At 44.3% G+C, this 20,304-nt stretch overlaps 1 long non-coding RNA gene across 1 annotated transcript in view; it reads left to right on the plus strand.

Annotated features, from left to right (window-relative positions):
* The window catches only part of LOC144680792 (uncharacterized), a 129,376-nt gene extending 110,178 nt beyond the window's left edge, over positions 1-19,198 (plus strand). Inside the window, exon 3 of the long non-coding RNA XR_013576626.1 lies at positions 19,139-19,198. This is a non-coding gene — a long non-coding RNA (uncharacterized LOC144680792). The remainder of the gene's footprint in view (positions 1-19,138) is intronic.
* The last annotated feature ends 1,106 nt before the right edge of the window (positions 19,199-20,304 follow it).

The following is a 20,304-nucleotide window of genomic DNA, read 5'->3' on the forward strand; positions in this document are numbered from 1 at the left end:
TTAATTATATGTAGTGACTGTGAGTAAAACCTTTCCTACTGTTTTATGGGTCATGTGATTGTACTGAAGAATCAGCCCTAAGCCTGCTTAATCTTAGGAGTGGAGCCTTCTAGTCGTGGATTCCGCCTATAGCCTCTGCCAGAATTCAATGATGGGTCTTGATTTTGTTGGCATACGAGTACTCCTTTATGCACCATCTGGGTGCACATATAGCAAATGCAGACACCCCCAGTCACCTTCCATTGCCAGATAGCATTGTACATGCTCCAGTGCCACAAGAAGTTGTACTTGTGTTGTGTTTCCTGAACTCCTCGCTGGTCTGTGCAATGCAAATAAAGAATTGGCAAACTGAGACGCAATTGTATCAAAAGACCGAGACCAGGTATTGCAAGGATGATCAAATGCACCTGTCTCGAAAGAGACAAAACCATTCTATGCCCGTAAAACTGAGTTAAGTTGTCAAGATGGAATTTTGTTGTGGGGAGCAAGAGTCGTCGTCACTTTGCAAGAAAGTGAACCACTCTTGACAGAGCGTCATAGTGCACATCCAAGCATTTCAAAAATGAAGATGCTTGTGCGAAGCTATGTTTGGTGGCCAGGTATAGACAGTGATATAGAAAAAATGCTCAAACACTGTCTTCAGTGCCAGCAACAACAGTAGTTGCCCTTTCAGCTCCACTGCATCCATGGGAGTGGCCTAGTCGATCCTGGGTTAGACTGGGTTAGACTGTGTAGGTCCATTTTTAGGCATCATATTTTTAGTGGTCATCCACGCACATTCTAAGTGGATGAATGCGTATGAAGTTAAATCACCGACATCATGTGCAACTATTGAAAAGCTGCACCAATGTTTTAGTGTACGTGGCCTACCAGAAGTCACTGTTTCGGATAACAGTACTGTTTTCACCAGTACAGAATTTCAGAGATTCATGACTTTAAATGGGGATAAACATATTAAAACAGCACCATATCATCCCTCTTCCAATGGGTTAGCAGAAAGAGCAGTGCAAAGTTTTAAAACAGGAATGAAGAACTTTTCCAAAGTAATGTTAGAAACATGAATTTCATGATTACTTCTCAACTATCGCACGACTCCTCATGCAACGACTGGTTCAACACCGTCTGAATTACTGATGATTCGCCGCCTTCGTACAAGGTTAAACCTAGTGTTCCCTAACTTAGAGGGGAAGGTAGAGAAGAATCAGAGTAGACAGAAAGCGAATCATGGTATTCATAGCAAAGCTGAAAATTTACAGTGGGAGAGGCAGTTTTCATGCAAAATTTTAGAATTGGACCTAGCTGGATTCCTGGTATAATTGTCTCTGAAACCGCACCTTTGTCATAATAAGTGGAAGTGGAAAACCAGGTTGTTCATAAACATGTGAATCATTTAAGAAGTAGAGAGATACTCTAACAACCACCTGAAATTGATTTTGAACCTTTAATCCCTGAGGTGACAGGCTGACCTAGAATAGACATACCCAATGTCTCTGTTGAATTAAATAATTCTCAACTGCCATTGTCTAAGGGGGTCCCTGATGTTCCAGTTCTTGGCCATGTCAATCCAGTGGGAGAATCTCAAACCGTAGGACTACGTCGCTCTAACGGAATTAGAAAACCACCTCAGAGACTCAATCTATAATCGCATGACCTGTGCATATATGTATATGTTGTGGATTAAGATACTCCTGTAAATAAGCAATGTAAAAAAAAATTAAAGGCCGAGGAATGTAGTGATTGTAATTAAAGCCTTTCGTACTGTTTTGGGGTCACGTGATTGTGCAGGCGAATCAGCCCTAAGCACAGGTAATCTTAGGGACAGAGATTTCTAGTCATGGACCTGGTTCAAGCATGTAGCTTCTTCAAGAACTCTGTAAATAAAGTTATCTGTTTCAAGTAAGAAACCTGTCCGGTATACCAAGTTTATTACACTATACCTGTGTTCAGTATGAAATTCTGCCGGAATCTTATCTCTTAAAGAACCAGGCACTACCACTCTGTGACCCCATTTAATGCAGCCCTGCTCAAATGACAACTTATTGGCCTGAGCTTTGCGCTTGTCAGACGTGCTTGATCAGTGGGCCCGGAAGCAGCCCCAATTTCTGCTCTCAGCCGCAAATTGACCCCGAACGCAATTGGCTGGCTGGCCAATTAAGGGTTGTCCAGCATAAAACGCACCCGGACATTGGTGATGTGCTGGTGGCAGAGGTGGGAGCATGGCAAGTGCTGGGACCAATGGAGACCCAGTGAGGCGTTTAAAATCAGCAGAGGCAGCTCCCTGAAGGCTGTCAGGAGGTTTTGAGGAGCCTCAGGGACCTGTCATGGAGAGACTTTTGAAATTTACAGGAGTTTGGCCTCAGCACCCACTGGGCAAGCAAAGCAGGAGGGCAATGCCGGTGGGCTCTCTGCACCACCAGCCCCCACCCCACACCAGTTCTCAGACAAGTGACTGCACACTCTAGTGGAGGCAGTAAGTGCAGGTAGGAAATCCTGATGCTGCGGGACAGCAAGAGAAGGCCACCATACCAGATGAAGAAGGCCTGGTCAGAGCTGGCAGCCCAGTGCGTCGCTCCTGGATATAGAGCCACAAACAGTCTAATGATATTCTGTGCTCAGCATGGGTGACTACTGAGTTGGCATGGTACTGTGTGGAGATGTTGTGAATGGTGGTCGACCTTCACGACACTCAGGAGCGTAAGAATTAGCGTGACAAAAGGCACATATACCTGTGCCAGCCAAGGCTGGGAGATGTGGCCGCTAGCCTTGGAGGCATAGAAGGGTGGGATGTGCAAATTTGAAGAGCTCCTTAACCTGGGCCTCCGGTGGGGTGGGGGTGGGGGGCGCAGCGAGGTGAAGCGGGGCTGGTGTAGTGTTGAAGGTAGAGGGTTGACTAATCAATGCACTTTGTTCCGAACTCGAAGCGCAGATGAGCGGCTGTTGGGGTGGCCAATCTTCTCACACTGACCAAATATGAAATGCGCGTCCTTGAACTAAAGTGCCAGTGAGGAGCAAGGTCATCAGGTCACAGGGAGGCAGGGGTGTTGGAGGAAGGTAAGAGTCCAGTGGGTAGATGCCAGTCTGGCTAAGAGTGCAAACAATGCAGGGTTATCTCATCTCAAATGAGGACTTTGAAGCAAGAGTCCCAGTGATCCAACAGTCACCATGATGCACTTGTCCATAGTCTCTTCCGTCTGCCTAGCACGCACATTGACTATGCAATGATTGTTAATACTGACATATTGTCCTCCTCCCACAGCTGAGCCATCCTCTAGTGGCTGCTGAGACCCCGAGGATCCTCCCTTGACATCTAAGGATGAGACGCAGACAGATCCACCTGCACCACACACTCTCTTTACACCAGGCACCAGCGCAGATACAAGAACGTCGGTGGGCATTAGTTCATCAGCTCAGGTGGCAGTGCACTGTGGGGAGGTCATGGCACACTTGCATGAGGAGTTGGCGGAGGCAGGGAGTGCCCTGGGTGCCAGCTGTCAGAGGACTGCTGCAGATCAGGACAATGCTGAGTCCAAGGCAGATGATGAGCCCCTGGAGTCGTCCATCAGGCAGCAGGTGCTGGATGTCCAGCAGATGCGCGGGAAGATCTGGTGGAGATCCTTGAGGGTCTACAAATGCATGGTCTCTGACTTTGAGGAGTCCATGAGGAGCTTGAGTACCACGTTGACCCTGAGCACCGACCGCACAGCCACCTCCATTGAGAGAGTGGTGGCTCTCATGGAGAGGCAACTCTAAGAACAGAATCAGGGGTTCCTAGGGTCATTCTCGGACGTGCAATCTACTCATCAGCTGTAACTTCAGGAGGTCACAGTGTGAGAGATGGATGAGGCACCTGGTCTCTCTGCTAGGTGCCCATCCATCAATGGTGAGCACGGAGATCCAGATGTACTTCACGTTGATGGACAAGCTGCCTGTTGTCTCTGTGGGTTCATCTCACGCTGCTCCGGACAAGGGCAGCAGCTCCTCCGCTCCTCTGCCAGTGACTGTGAAATCTGATGAGGCCGCGATGACTCAGGAGTACCTAGCCATGTTGCTGGTCGCACCCTCCCAGGCAGAGTTTTCTCAATCCCTGGTGGCCAAAGGACGACCGTCAAGGTCATCAAGGTCAACACAGCAGCCGAGATAGCAATCTGCTTCCATTGCCACTACCTGGGAGGCGGGCACCAAGACACAGCAACTCGCAAGCATAGGTTTAAGGCACTGTGAGCACAGGATTGGGTTATCATGGGTGACAATCTTTCATTTCATCAGTGTTAGGTATTGTTTTTGTGTGACAGTAGCATCAAAATTATGTTATGTTCCTTTTTTGCAACTCTGGAAAAGATATAAATATAGATTTTGTTTCAATGCACTGTTTCTCTTATGTTTTCCATAGTTGCAGGCCTCATCAGTGCCTTATGATAGACGGCAGGGGTAGCAAACTTTATTACAGGAGTTATGAGGCGACACCGGGGTCATGGGATTGCCTTCTCAGAACTGTATGTGCAGGAGGCGGTGCCCTTGCCAAAAGATCAAAGCCAATCCTTGGCAGCCTAGCTGAAGGAGCATTGAATCAAGGCCTCCCTGGTGTCCCTGCCTCCCTGAAGATTCCTCAAGTCTGCCTCCACGTCATTACCCTATGCCTGCCTGGGCTCTTCATCAGATCCATCAGTAGAGTCATCCTCTGAGGCCTGTGAAACTGTCTTGCTATCTTCATCCTCCAGTGGGCCCCTCTTTGCCAGTGCCAGATTGTGCAGAGGGCAGCAGACAAGATAAGCGACACGCGCTCTGAAGGATATTGCAGTGCACCCCCTGATTGGTTCAAGCAGCGGAACCTCATCTTCAGCAGACCAATGGTCCGCTCAACCATCACCTTATGGAGGCATGACTCCTATTGTACTTCTCTTCCGCCTTTGTCCTTGGGTGCAGGGTGGCGTCAGGAACCACCTTTTCAAGGGATGTCCTTTGTCACCCATGCAGCCAAACATCCAGCCAAGTTGGAGCCATGAACTCCTGGAAGTGTCATAGGATGTGTGCATTATGGGAGTTCTCAGGGTACCTTGAACAGACTTGCAGAATCTGTGTCTTGTGGTCACATACTATCTGTATGTTCATGGAGTGGAAGCTCTTTCTGTTCACAAAAGCTCCCGGCTGATCCGCTGGTGCCTTGGTGGCCACGTGAGTGCAGTCTATGGCACCCTGGATGTGGAGGAACCCAGGAATTTCTGCACAACCTCTGGCTTGCTCAGCCTGGCTGGCTTCGTCCGTCCAGTATTGAATGAATGTCCCGTCTGAACAGAGTGTCCGTAACGAGCTTGATGCAGCTACAGACAGCTGATTGGAAAACTCCACACAGATCTCCCACTGACCCCTGGAAAGATCCGGATGCAAAAATGTTGAGGGCTACTGTAACCTTTAGAGCCACAGGCAATGGGTGCCCACTCACACAGTTCAAAGCGATCTCCGGCCCAATCATCTAGCATATGGATGTCACGGTGTCCCTAGAGAGGTGGAGCCTCCTGCAACACTGGACCTTGGACATGTTGAGGTGGCTGGATTGTTGCCTGCAGCCATCTGACCTCCTGGCAGCAAGATATTGATGTCTTCTACCGTGCCTTCTGCCTTGCTCTCCCTGCTGGCCCTGCACCCCCTGTGCCTGTGCCTCTCCTCACACAGGTCTCTCCCTGGGACGGACATCTGACCTCCTCTCCCTCTCTTCCTCTTCAGAGGAGGTCCCACCAGTGGAGTAAACAATCCCCATCTGCTGAGATGCAGACAGCACTGTCTCGTGCACTGAAGGGTGCACTCGGCAGAAATTCTCCAAGAGAGTCCCAAAGCTAACAGCAGAAACCACAGGAAAAGGTATGAAATCTCAGCACTAAAGCAGCAGCAAACTCTCACCTGAACTCATAACAATTCACACAGCCAATGCTCCAGTCCCCTTTTATCCTGCCCTTGGATGAGAAATGACAAAAAACTGATTGACTGCCTGCCCATGTTGCCCGTCTGGTGAGCCCGAAATCATGCGGGTAACATAAAATTAGGGTTCATTGGGTTGTTAAAGGGCTTTATTGTCCGTTTAATTGTCAGCGGATGTGTTTCCGACTCCTGTGCGTGCCTGCCAACCATAATGTTGCACGAGAGCGCAAAGGCATTGGGACGTGTGCCCGAAGTCTTCTTGCGCTATTTTACATGATTTTGGGTCAGACGCTCATTTAACGTAAAATTCTGACCATTAAGTGGATCGGGAACGATTTCATTTCCTTATCTATACTCAGGTCAAACTCTGTCATGCCATTCAATGTCTGCTCGTAGACTCCTTTAAAATTAACGCCAGAATTTATAGCGTCTCATGCCAGCGGGATCGTCCGGTCCCACCAGTATGAAGATTTCAATGGCTCGCTAGCCCCGCTGCAGGATGGCTGATAAGTTCCGGCCTAAGTCTTTCTGGATTTCAGCTCCAACTTCAACTGCAGTGACTGGAAAGTCCTCAATCTGTATTCCTATTTTGAAGGTTGCACCTTCAAAGCCTACTTTTGAGACTTCATGCAGCAAACACAACAGTCCATCAGCAATTGCATTCTCATTTGAACTACGGTACTCAATGTTGTAGCCATACTGTGAGAGAAGTACAGTCCACTGCCATTACAGAAAACAACTCATGTAGTGGAGCTAACACCATTGCAAGCTCAGGCAGAAATCCTGAGTAATATTAAACCACGACTAGAAAGGATCTAAGCTCAGACACATCAGGTTTTGGAGCATTGACTATAGCCTCTATATCTTCTCTTTCACCACCACTGGCTCTTTTATATTGCTTTTCAGGCCAACATATACTCCCTCGGATTGCACAAAAGAACACTTGCTCCTTTTTGACTTCAAATTATGATCATTGAGCCTTTTTGGCTTTTCATCGAGCACTTGAAGATTCTCTTCCTCTGTTGCAGTCACAATCAATGCATCACTGTGATTATAGAAGCCATCACTGTGATTATACAAGCAATGCGGCACTTGGGACCGATTCAAGTGTGCATTTTCGTACTGATGATATCTTCATTATCATCTTTGAAAATGCTGATTAAGTTTCTTGGTCATCTTGAAAAACATGTTTCAAGTCTAACTTCAGCTTACAAAGCCAGTCTTTGCCCAATAACATTGGTTTGATGACATATCCCACTAGAACAATAGGTATCTCAAGGATCCTGTCCTTATATTGGACACTGCAGTCCATTTGTCTGCACATTCTTAACACCTCACCAGAGCAGATTTTCAATTGACTTATGCTCTCAGTTAGAGGTACCTCATTGAATTGGCTCTTGGGCATGTCTCTACATTGATTGAGCAATCTGCAGTCTTATTGATGTGCATGTTGACGTACTATTGATTTTCCAACACCTTTGTACAAAAATCTGTCATTTAAGTGATTGAGTGCCATAAATACTGTATAGCCCTAGCTCCTCTCTACTTCAACAAATTGAATTCACTTCAAGATTGTGAACTCCATCTTTAAGATATCGCTACTTTCCATTACCACTGACATGAGTTCTCTTTCCTGCTTCTGACCTTCGCTCAGCAAACAATCACAATATTGCCTTTCTTTTGGCAATTAACGCATTTGGCATTTGTGTACGGACATATTTGTACCATGTGGCTGTCATTACGGCGATAACAAGTTACTAAGCATCTATCACCAGCACTCTTTGGATTAGGTCTCTCTTTTTTAGGTTTGGCAGAAGCCTTACTTCTGACAGTGGACAGAAGCTGTACTAGTCACTTACATAGAATGAAATTCCCAATCATTCTTTGATGCCATCTCCATGGTAAAAGTAATCTTGCATGCTAGCTCAAGTGTAAGATTTTATGTGTTTAGTAACTTTGACTAGATTCTTTCATCCATCCTCCATACATCAATCCGTTTCATACCAAGAATATATTGAATTTGCAAAGTAATGGTAAATTCTTCAGTGCCACAATGTACTCACCAATTAATTTATTTGTTTTTTCTGGTTTCTGGTTCCAAGTATGTAGCTTTCCGCTTTCTCTAGTGGCTTAGGATTAAAACCAACTCCAGCCTGGTGATGATTGTTTTGAATGGCACATCTTCCGCCTGAAGAAGGGTCTGAGTCTCTGAAGAAGGGTCATACGGACTCGAAACATTAACTCTGTTTCTCTCTCCGCAGATGCTGCTAGACCTGCTGAGTTTTTCCAGCATTTTCTGTTTTTGTTACATCTTTTGTCTTGCTGGGAGCAAAAAGGTTTGTTAGTGCACCATACGCTTCTGGGCCAATCTCTTCTGAATAAAATTGTTTTCTTGTATTCAAGAATCGCTTCATTTTCAGCCTGGACCTCTTCACTTTCACCATTGAACTCTAATTTATTATTGGCTCTGAAGAACATGTCCATTCTCTCAACGTATGAATGGAATGGCTCTCAAGCTCTAGCATTTATTCCTCATCTTCTGATGTATTGTGTGAGCACAACCATTTTGTCCCATTTTCAAATGTAGCTATGACCCAGTAAACACTTTACTGTTGTTGTCTGTTACAGTGATGCAGAAGCTCAGTAAGCTGAATAGGAACAAACTCACCAATGCCAGCATAGAACAAAGAACAAAGAAAAGTACAGCACAGGAACAGGCCCTTCGGCCCTCCAAGCCTGCGCTGATCATATTGCCCGTCAACTAAAACATTTTGCACTTTCGGGGTCTGTACCCCTCTATTCCCATCCTATTCATGTATTTGTCAAGCTGCCTCTTAAACACCACTATCGTACCTGCTTCCACCACCTCCTCTGGCAGCGAATTCCAGACACTCACTACCCTCTGCGTAAAAAACTTGCCCCGCACATCTCCTCTATAGTTTTCTCCTCTCACCTTAAATCTATGTCCCCTAGTAATTGACTCTTCCACCCTAGGAAAAAGCTTCTGACTATCTACTCTGTCCATGCCACTCATAACTTTGTATACTTCTATCAAGTCGCCCCTCAATCTCCGTCGCTCTAGTGAGAACAATCCGAGTTTCTCCAACCTCTCCTCATAGCTAATAACCTCCAGACCAGGCAGCATCCTGGTAAACCTCCTCTGCACCCTCTCCAACGCCTCCATATCCTTCTGGTAATGTGGTGATCAGAATTGCACGCAATATTCCAAGTGTGGCCTAACCAAGGTTCTATACAGCTGCAGCATGACTTCCCAGCTTTTATACTCAATACCCCTGCCAATGAAGGCAAGCATGTCATATGCCTTCCTGACTACCTTATCCACCTGCGTTGCCACTTTCAGTGACCTGTGGACCTGTACACCCAGATCTCCTCTGCCCGTCGATGCACTTAAGGGTTCTGCCATTTACTGTATAATTCCTGCCTGTATTAGACCTTACAAAATGCATTACCTCGCATTTGTCCGGATTAAACTACATCTGCCATTTCTCCGCCCAAGTCTCCAACCGATCTATATCCCGTTGTATCCTTTGACAATCCTCTTCACTATCTGCAACTCCTCCAACCTTAGTGTCGTCTGCAAAGTTACTAATTACCCCAGTTACATTTTCCTCCAAATCATTTATGTATACTACAAACAGCAAAGGTCCTAGCACTGATCCCTGCCGAACTCCACTAGTCACAGCTCTCCATTCAGAAAAGCACCCTTCCACTGCTACCCTCTGTCTTCTATGACCAAGCCAATTCCGTATCCATCTTGCCAGCTCACCTCTGATCCCGTGCTACTTTACCTTCTGTACCAGTCTACCATGAGGGACCTTGTCAAAGGCCTTACTGAAATCCATGTATATAACACCCACTGCCCTTCCATCATTGATCCTCTTTGTCACTTCCTCGAAAGACTCGATCAAGTTAGTGAGACACGACTTCCCCTTCACAAAACCATGCTGCCTCTCATTAATACGCCCATTTGCTTCCAAATGGTAGTAAATCCTGTCACGAAGAATCTTCTCCAATAATTTCCCTACCACTGACATAGTCGGTAGTTAAAGTAGATGGATGCTGGGACCTGACAGCAGCCCATTACTGAGTACAGCCATATATTTTCAGGAACAATGAGGCTCAACACAAACTAGTCAAAAATCTTTACCATCTTAACAGGTAGGTCACTGGGAGCCAGCTCATTTTGTTCATCACAGTGCTTACTAGCAATTGCTGCCAAACCTTTTGCACTTTAAACCCATATCAACATAATCTCTTGCATATTGGGAGGAGCTTGTACAGAGAGACAGAGATCAAGATTGCCAGATCACATGCTCATAACATATGAATACCTTACAATGGTAAAGGATTTTTTTAATTCTTTCATGGGACATGGGTGTTGTTGTCTATATCAGCATTTGTTCCCATCCCTAATTGTCCTTGAGAAGGAGGAGGTGAGCTGCCTTCTTGAACTGCTGATGTCCAAATGGTACAGGTAAACCATGTTGCTGTTAGGGAGGGAGTTAACAGGGCTTTGGCCCAGCCACAGCGAAGGAACGGCAATATATTTCCAAGTCAGGATGGTTTGTGACTTGGAGGGGAACTTGCATGTGGTGGCATTCCCATGCATCTGCTGTCCTTGTTCTAGATGGTACTGGTTGTCGGTTTGGAAGGTGCTATCAAATGAGCCTTGGTGAGTAGCTGCAGAGCATCTTGTATACAGTACACACTGCTGCCACTGTGTGTCAGTGGTGGAGGGAGTGAATGTTTAAGGTGGTGGATGGGGGTGCCAATCAAGCAATCCTGGATGGTGTCAAGCTTCTTGAATGTTGTTGGAGCTGCACTCATCCAAACAAGTGGAGAGTATTCCATCACATTTCTGACTTGTGTTTTGTAGATGGTGAACAGGCTTTGGGGAGTCAGGAGGTGAGTTACTCGCCACAGGATTCCTAGCCTCTGATCTGCTTTTGTAATAATATGGCTGGTCCAGTTCACTTTCTGGTCAATGGTAACCCCCAAGTTACCAGGGAAGTGGAGGGGTGGGTCGGAAGCAGGGGGCATGTGAATTAAGTGATGACAATGTTGGTAAAATTCTCTCTTGTTGGAAATGTTCATTGCCTGGCACTTGTGTGATGCGAATGTTACTTGCCACTTATCAGATCAAGCCTGAATCTTGTCCAAGTCTTGTTGCATATGGACATGGACTGCTTCAGTATCTGAGGAGTCGCAAATGGTGTGCAATCGTCTGCGAACATCCCCACTTATGGAAGGTAATTGATTAAGCAGCTGAAGATGGTTGGGCCGGGGACAATATCCTGTTGAACGCCTGCAGCAGTGTCCTGGGACTGAGGTGGTTGACCTCCAACAACCACAACCGTCTCCCTTTGTGCTAGGAATGACTCCAACAGTGTTCCCACAGGAAAAGCCATACTGAGATGCCCTGATAACAGGAAGCAGGATAGGAAGAGGGGGGATGAGAGTTAGGATGGTTAAAAACCTACCAGAGAGCTGAATCAATGAGAGGCCAGAGGTGTCCAGTGCAGGCTTGGCAAGAGAAAAATGCAAAAAAGAAGTTCAAATCCATTTTCCAGGCTCTTCATGCTCACAGGGCAGTGGTCAGAGTGAGTTTCCTGGGTTTATATTGTAATTGCACTTTGGGTAACTTAGACTGGGATAAATGAGATCAGTTGATCAAGGCAGAAGTGAGAAGTTTGTGGGTGGAATTTAATGCCCTCATTTGTGGCGAGTTTGGTGAAGGGGGTTGTTTAATCAGGCTGAAGGGTGGTCCCCGTGGATGGCCTTCCCATCCTGCAGTCAATTGATGCCCTTAAGTGGGCAATTAATGCCTCACAGAGTGATATTTAATGGATCAACACAGGTCTTACCCAGCAGCTGGAATGCCTGCGAGATCCTGCTATTGCCTCCTTTGGGGAAGGCCCCATGAATTAAATGCCATTCAGGCACTTAACTGGACAGCAATGGGCCTTTCTCAGGATTGAGGAATCCTGGGATGTGGAAGTCCCGCCCACTGAGAGAAGCCAGCCAATCAGAGGCCAGCAGCTCTTCATTGATTGGCAGTACCACTGGGAAGATGGTTTGCTACTGCCTGTACTTCATCTATCCAAGGCCTAGGGTTGCAGGGTAATGGTCGTAGGGGAGCAGTGGAGACAGCTTCAACAACAAGGGCAGAGAGATGGCTCCTAGCCACCACTCCCCTTTCCAGATGCTGGATCTCTCTGAGTGCTTTTGAACGAGGGCCTGCCCAGAGCCCCAGGCAACTCCAACAGGATTGCTTTTCAGGTTTCTCACCTGCCGCTGGGTCAATATCAGCAGCGGTGAGATAAGGCCCTTAAGTGGGCATTAATTGCCTACTTAAGGGCATCAATTGGCTGCAGAATAGGAAGGCTGTTCACGGATGCCATCCTCCAGCCTGATTCAACACTCGCCCTCCACCAAACTTGCCACAAGGGAGGGGATTAAATTCTGTCCACAGACTTCTCACTTCTGCCTTGATCAACTGATCATGTATTATCTCATTTGTTTCAGTCTAAGTTACCCGAAGTGCAATTACAATACAGGAAACTCACTCTGCCCATACAGTTAGCCCACAGATGAGGTATGAAAATGGGCTTAGCGGGGACTTGGTGGACCCTTTGCAGGAAAGTTCTAAAGGTTTAAAGAAACTCGAGGGACCAGTTTGAATGGCACACAAGTTGTAAAAATGGGTCACACTAAATTTCATTACTAAAATGACACTGGAAACATCAAGAAAATTCACCCACTTAATAACTATTATTTTCACTATTCTGTTGTATTTAACTGATTTATTGATGTCAGTATTTTTTTCATAGCTAGTGGAAAAGATATGAACCATGGATTATACTTACAAATATGTGTCTGATTGACTTGAGCTTATAACGTACAAGTGATTTAGGCATTAACCCATCTAGTAGCACGAAGACAACACTAAACCTTATATACCCTGCCCATCTGTCATGAAGAGATTAATGTCCATCATGCTATTGGAAATTATTTTTTTAAATAGAGTTTTGTGTGTGTGTCTATGCGTGGTATGTGCGTGTGTCTTAATTGGATTAAAGCCAGCTAGTCTGGGTGCTTTGTTGTATAGAAAGAAGTAGGTTTGAAATGGTAATTAGATAGACATGGGGAAGTTTAGAAACATAGGTGTTAAGGAGGCAATTTTCATTTTTAAATAGAGCATCAAAAGAATGGGTGAAATCTTGCGCCTACTAGAAGACACCAAGAAATGTGTTTATATTACGAATAACATTAGTGGTATTGAAAATGTTATTGTTAGAAGATGTGACGTTAAAAACCTAGTAATACAATGGGAAATATACATTCAAAGGAAAAACTAGATATAAACAGAAGGGAGATGGTGTGTGTAAGGCAGAGGCATTTAAGATCTAACCAGCCTGTATGCCTGCAACTGTGTCTGCAAGGAACTTCATTTTGAATTTATAAGGTCAAATGTGCTTTGCCTGGAGTCTTTTAAAATCTATGAGTTTTACTGTTGCCTTAACAGAGGTGTAACTGAGAGTCAGATTAATTAGGGGATTTTTGTAGTTATTACAGTAGTAATTTTGTAGACGTATGTATGTGCTTACAATTTTTCTTGTATTAATAAATGTTTAATTTAGTTTTAGTAAAAAAAATCCCTTGAGACTCAGTGGTCTTATTACCACTGAATTCAAAGCCTGCATCTCGAAACATACAAATTGCAAAAATGGATTATGATAGTTGTTTCAAGTTTCCCTCTGGGGTTTGAACAACTCGGCCTTTACCATCGGCTGTGCCATAATACCCCCTGACTTTCTGCAGAGAACACCAGGAGCTGATTGTTTTCACATCTTGTTTTGTCACATGCTGTTGCATACAAGAAACTAAAGTTAAATTCCGTACTCTGTAGCACCACAGCAAGATAAACTCCAGCCCATATTTTCCTACTCAGATTCTTAAGTGTAGAATCCTTACCCTTATATAGCTGTATGATTTGAATTCTGTCAAAGTATTCACTGAAAGAAACATCAATCTTCACCATGTAAGACTTGAGAGCACAACAGATTTTTGGATGAGGGCATTTTTAAAAACTGGCACTTCAAATTCTGCACTCCATGCAGCTCACATAGGTTCTAATTTTGTGGTAAGCATATCATTCTGAGCCACAGCTCTCAAGGAAAGGCAGAAATTTTATTTGCCGATAATAACGATCAGTTGTACGAGATGTTCCTGACCCTCACTGTGCAGTGCTTATGTTTTATTACCTATAATAACGCTGAGCAATAAGCAAACTACTTTGTCTCTGGAGTCTAGAACTGTTAAAGCTGCAATTTGATGAGCAGATTTTTCCCATTGAGAAAGCACAACACCCAAAATTCAAGATTTTAAATCCCATCATGGAAAGTTGAGAAATTGAATTTAATATGTTTGGTAATTTGTGGGCAGACAGTATAGCAACAATGATCACCAAAGCTGCCAGTTTATCATAAAGGAAGCAAATGATTCATTAATTCCCTTAAAGAAAAGGAGTTTGCTGCCTGACTTGGGCTCCTCTGGTTTACAGAAGACTGTGGTCTCAATAAAAGTTTCACTCTTTGGCCTGAATTTTTGAAGAAAATTAACCATTTTTGGGTGGTGCAGTAATGATCTGGCAAGCAAAATAGGGAGCAGAAGCCATTTCTCTCCAGTCCAAAAAACTGGCTTCTATAACTCCGATGTGATGCTGATCCACTTGTAAGATGGACACCCTTTATATTTAAATATAGCAGAGTTTGTGTCAGCTACCCTCTGAGATTTTCCTATCCCCCCTAGTCAATTACTACCTCTGAAAATAATTGCTACTGTCAAGCTCGGAATGCTGAGCACGTACGATGGCCCACAGGCAGGAGGAGAAGATCGGGAAGTGAAAGATCACACAGGAGTGAGGTTCTTGCAATTCTGAAATTATTTCTGAAATAACGTTCCAAACAGTCCAGGGTGTGTTTAACATAGACTGCTGGAAGTAAGGCCTCCAGGAACTTTCAAACGTTTATTAATGATATACAACTATATACAGGGATAGATAAGCACGAGGCTCCTTCTCTCTCTGAGCTTTGGTCACACTTGATCTGACATCACTGACAATGTATATTAGCTATTAGCATAATATATATTAACCCTTTATACTGTAATTTCCACCACTTGTCTAAAAATGTCAAGGTATTTTGTGAAACATGCTGAGAACTACATCATGAAATAATAGATTTCCCTCTGAGGATTTGATTGATCTAGTACTTTGAGAGGGATGATGATATTGCATGGAGAGACCGGCAAAGTGAATGTAGGCAACATGTGACCCCAGTGGCTACAGATTAAGGAAGCCTTAATTAGATTTCAAATGTGTAGTGCTTGACAAGGCTGTATGTTCCTCTGACACCATCACAAAAAATTACCAACTATTTGAACCCACCTTGCAGCTGTCATGAAAATATGATAATTTTCATAATAGTATTGTAATTTATTGTAAAGGTAGGTTAATAGTGGGGTTTGGATTAGTTTCTCTGTGTGTAGGTGTGTGTGTGGGCAGACAGTTGGTCTGGGTGCTTTGATGCTTCAGAAGGGAAACTAGGTTTGAAATTCTAAATACGTAAACATGGTTGAAGTTTTAGGATGTGAGGTGTGAAGAATATTTGCATTTTTAGATAAACCAGAATCATGAATTTCAAAGAGATGGTAAGGTGTTATACCTGGCCAATGGAGGCTAAGCCAAACAGTGTGTTTATGTCCCCCAAAGATTACTGATAATATGAGTACTATGGGAGATGTATATTATGGAAAAAGTGAAGTTGCAATGACATAATGGAACAATGGTATTTACATTAAAAAGGGAGAAACATGTATAAAGGAGATGAGGTTATGTGGAAGGAAACAGGGCATTCTAAGATCTAACAAGTGTGAAAAGCCTCTAACCCCCATGTACCAAGCTATTGTCTCCAGGAACAAAAGCTAAGAGAATTCATTTTAAATATCACTGTCCAGGGTATTGTGGGCTTTGCCTGGGTCTGTTGAAATCTATAATGTTTTACTGTCACCTTAAAGGTGGTGCAACTAGGAGTTAGATTAATTAGGGAAACTAGGAGTTATCATAGTAGTAATTTGTAGAGCTATGTATGTGCTTAAGATCATTTATTTTATTAATAAATGCTTAATTTAGTTTTGTAAAAATCCTCTAAGACTCAGTGGACTTATTACTACTGAATTCAAGGCACGCATCTCCAAATAAAAATACAAATTGCAAAATAGTTGCGGCAGCTGTTTCAAGTTTCCCTTTGGGATTTGAGCACCTCAGCATTCACCATCTGCTGTGCCATAACACAGCTTCTTCTCACCAGGTGCACAACCTTGTCTGTGGCTGCAGAACTGACATCAGTGCTTAACTTTTACACATTCAGATGCTTCCATGTGATCCCTGGTGACCTTAGTCAATCAGCAGTTCATTGCTAAATTATGGTGAGAAAGCTTTTCAAAATGATAATCCAGGTCCGAATTAACAGCCACTTGGACAAATGTAGATTAATTAAGGAAAGCTGGCACGGATTTGTTAGGGACAAATCATGTTTAGCCAATTTGATTGAGGTTTTTGATGAAGTAAGAGAGTGTTGATGAGGGTAATGTGTTTGATATGGTGTACATGGACTTCTAAAAGGTGTTTGATAAAGTGTCACATAACAGGTTTGTCAGCAAAGTTAAGCAAAGTTTGCTTCTTTTGCAATTCACCTTAAATTGGTGCTCTCTGGTTCTTGACCCTTCTACCAACGAGAACAGTTTCTCTCCTGGGCCTCAGCTGGAGTATTATGTTCAATTCTGGGCACCCACACTTCACCACAGGATGTGAAGACATCGGAGAGAGTTGTAGAAAAGATTTAGGAGAATGGTTCCAGGGAGCCAGTTCATTTATAGAATAAATGGGACTACAGCAGCATGGATATGAAACTAACTGAGAGACAGTAAACGGAGAAGAGTTGATTTTTCAGACTGGAGGAAGAAATATACTGAGGTTCCACAGGGGTCGGTACTGCTTTTTTAATCTATATTAATGATCATGATTTGGTGTGCAGGGCACAATTTCAAAATGTGCAGATGATAGAAAACTTGGATGCATTGTGAACTATGAGAACAATAGTTAACCTCAAGAGGATATAAACAAGCTGTTGGAAAGGGTGGACATGTGGCAGCTGAATTTTATTGAAGAGAAGTGTGAAATGATACACATTGGCTGGAAGAATAAGGAGATGCATTATAAAATAAAGCATACAATTCTAAAAGGGGTACAGTAATAGAAGGAGCTGGGGATACATGTACACACATTGTTGAAAGTGACAGGGCAGGTTGAGTAAGTAGTTAAAAATGCATATGGGACCCTGGGCAGGCAAAAGTTCTGCTTGGTCATTCTTTTAACCATTCCCCTCAACTCCCCCTGCCAAAACAAACACATCATCACCCTTAACATCTTCTAACATGGCCTAGTAAGTCATCCAGTTATAAGAAACGATTGCTAAGAAAGCCCACCATCCACTTCTGAAAGAAAGTATGATGGCAATGAATGTGACCATTTGCTGGCCGCTTCATGAGAACAAATATAATAAAAAAATATATAAAGACCCTCATTTACTTTAGTTTCTATGAATATTGACATAGGTAACAATAGAGACATTGCACTGCCCACTCATGTGGTTAGACATGAAAGCTGGTGGAGTGGTGAATCATGTAAGAAGGGAAAAAAAGAATTCCTCCAATAGTATACAAATCTCATGCCACTGGGCTGCAGAATTATAAAGCACATAAGGGCTTTCACTCAGTAAGCCAATATTGAAAATGACTTTATTTAATGAGTGGGCTGAAGCCACTGGATAAGTTCAAAAAGACTTAACAAAATACAATATTTTAAGTGACTTAAACAGGAGCTCCTAAGATGGTTGAACATTTACATAGCTGTAGCCTATAATTTCCAAAGCCATCAGCAAAAAGCCGGGCTATCTTGAAGTAGCTCACCAGAGACAATTAACTCAGACACGAGTGTGAATGACCCATCTCCTGAAACATTCACAAACATCCAGACGTAACATGGTAGTGAGAGTTGGAAAATTTCCTGGCTCAGGGTGGAATGGAGGGTATGAGAGGCCATTGGGGTGGGTGGACGGGCATAGGTTGGCATGGGGATCATGGGAAAGACCTTTTGAGCATATCCTTCAGAAGATTCCCTCATCCAGGCAATGGTTCATGACAGGTCTGAGGGGCTGTGAACCATGAGTTGCTGGCTTGACTCCATAAAAATTGCTGGGGGCTGTGAGATGTTTATCCCCACAATGGAGCTTGTCAGGTTGGGAGTGCAGGGTCCAGGCTTGTGACCCACACTAACCTGCACCTTTATCCCATGCTGATGAAAATTGAGGGAGCCCAGGAATCCCAGAGTCAGAACTCGCCCATCATTTTTAAAGGTCCGCCAAGTCTCCCTGACTCTGTAAAAATCCAGCCTAACCTGTGTGTTCAGTTGGGTGTGGAGCAAGCCATTAGGCTATCACTTTGGACATTGGACCCCGCTGCAAAAGGAATTCCACCAACCATATAACCTAATCATTTTTAAGCAATGGACCTGGAACCAGCCTACTATGACCATGTCTGGGTAACTAGCCAGTTTGTGAGAGGTAGTCATGTGGTGAGCAAGCTACTCCTCTTTGCATTATAACAAAGTGCTTCTTTCCAGGTCAGTCAGAGTGAGACCAGAAAGAGCCTGAGTTGACACTCTGTCTCTCCAGCCTGTTTTCTGACCAGCCACTGTTGCAGACAGCATCTTAAATATCAACACAGCAGCTCCTAACTCCAGAACAAAAGACAGAAATCATCCATCGACATCTTTAAATCATCTGGGCGCAGAATCCGGAATGACTATTGAGCCCAGTCCAAAAGCATCCAAACCATCAATCTACAGGATCCCTCTATTGCTGACTTTTTTTGAACTCTTAAACAGTTTAACCTGCCCTCCCACTTTGTAACATACTTCTCCGTGTGTGTGTGTGTGTGTGTGTGTGCATGAACTCTTAAGTGCATATGTGAGTGAGAGTTGGAGCGTTTTTATTATTTTTATTTAGATTGTGTTAAATACAATAAATGCTATTCTCTTTTCTTTTAAAATTTTCAAGTGAACCTGTCTGTGTGTCTTTTACAGTCACAGAACTTAAACAGTTAAACACTCACTGAATTGGCAAGCAAATCCTTTAAATAAAACACCTGCTGCAGTCAACCATGGGATGGAAAGAGAGGGCAGCAATTCTACCACTTTTCGCCTGACTGTAACAGGACCCTAACATCTGCATATGAAAATTTACAAACACTTTTCCTGACATTGTTTTTCATTATATTTCTTTAAACATGAAAAATAAATACTTGTTGCAACCTTTTGCAATCGTAGTAGCTACAATTACCTTTCTTTTTTCTGTCTGAATTTTCATGTCGGTGGGCGGGCGCGATCGGCGGATCCAGGATTGGCCAGGAAACAGGCTGCTACCGACCATCGGCCCACGGCCATGATTTCCCACTGGCTGGCCAATTAAGGCCCGCCCAGAGTGGAACGCGGCTTCCCAATGGTTGGGAAGGACCGGACACATGCAGGGGCGTGTCGTGCGCCGGGTCCAAAGGCAACCCAGTGGGCAGTTTAAAAACAGCCCCTTGATGGCTGCCGGTGAAGAAGCATACAGTCTGTGTTGTGGAGATGGTACTTATGGACTCGGCAGCGGCTGGAGACGCCAGGCGGGAGGGCAGGTCGGATAAGCACTCGGCCCCCGCCTTTTGGAGGAGTGTCTCGCCTAGAGGAGGTGGCTTCCAGGAGGGACACCCTTGTACCAAGGAGGAAGCCACCATGCCTAACGAGGAAAGCCTGGAAGGAGGTGGTAGCAGAGGTCAGCAGCCACAACGTGGTGCAACGCACGTGGGAACATAAGAACATAAGGGCCAGGATTTTCCCTTCGGTGATTTGGGGGCAGGGCCCGGTTGCCGACGGGAAAATGATGTGGGATGACGTTGGGAGGAATCCCCGACGTCATCCCAGTCCCTTTAAATTTTTAGGAAGGTGGGCAGACAGCGAAATCAGCTGTTCACCCGCCGACCTGTCGATGGCGGGCAGGCCAGGAGCCCCAGTGGGCTCCAGATTATTAATGAAACTTCATCCACTGGCAAGATGAGGTTTCATGTCCATTTTGTAAAAAATTAATAAAGGTTATGTGTTCTTTACTAACATATCCCATCTTGTGTGACATTGTCACATGAGGGGGACATAATTTTTTAATGTTTCTATTTTTGCACTTAACTTACCTGTCACGAATCTCCCTGAGACAG

Source organism: Cetorhinus maximus, chromosome 5 (genome assembly GCF_964194155.1).
Source record: "Cetorhinus maximus chromosome 5, sCetMax3.hap1.1, whole genome shotgun sequence".
NCBI lineage: Eukaryota > Metazoa > Chordata > Chondrichthyes > Lamniformes > Cetorhinidae > Cetorhinus > Cetorhinus maximus.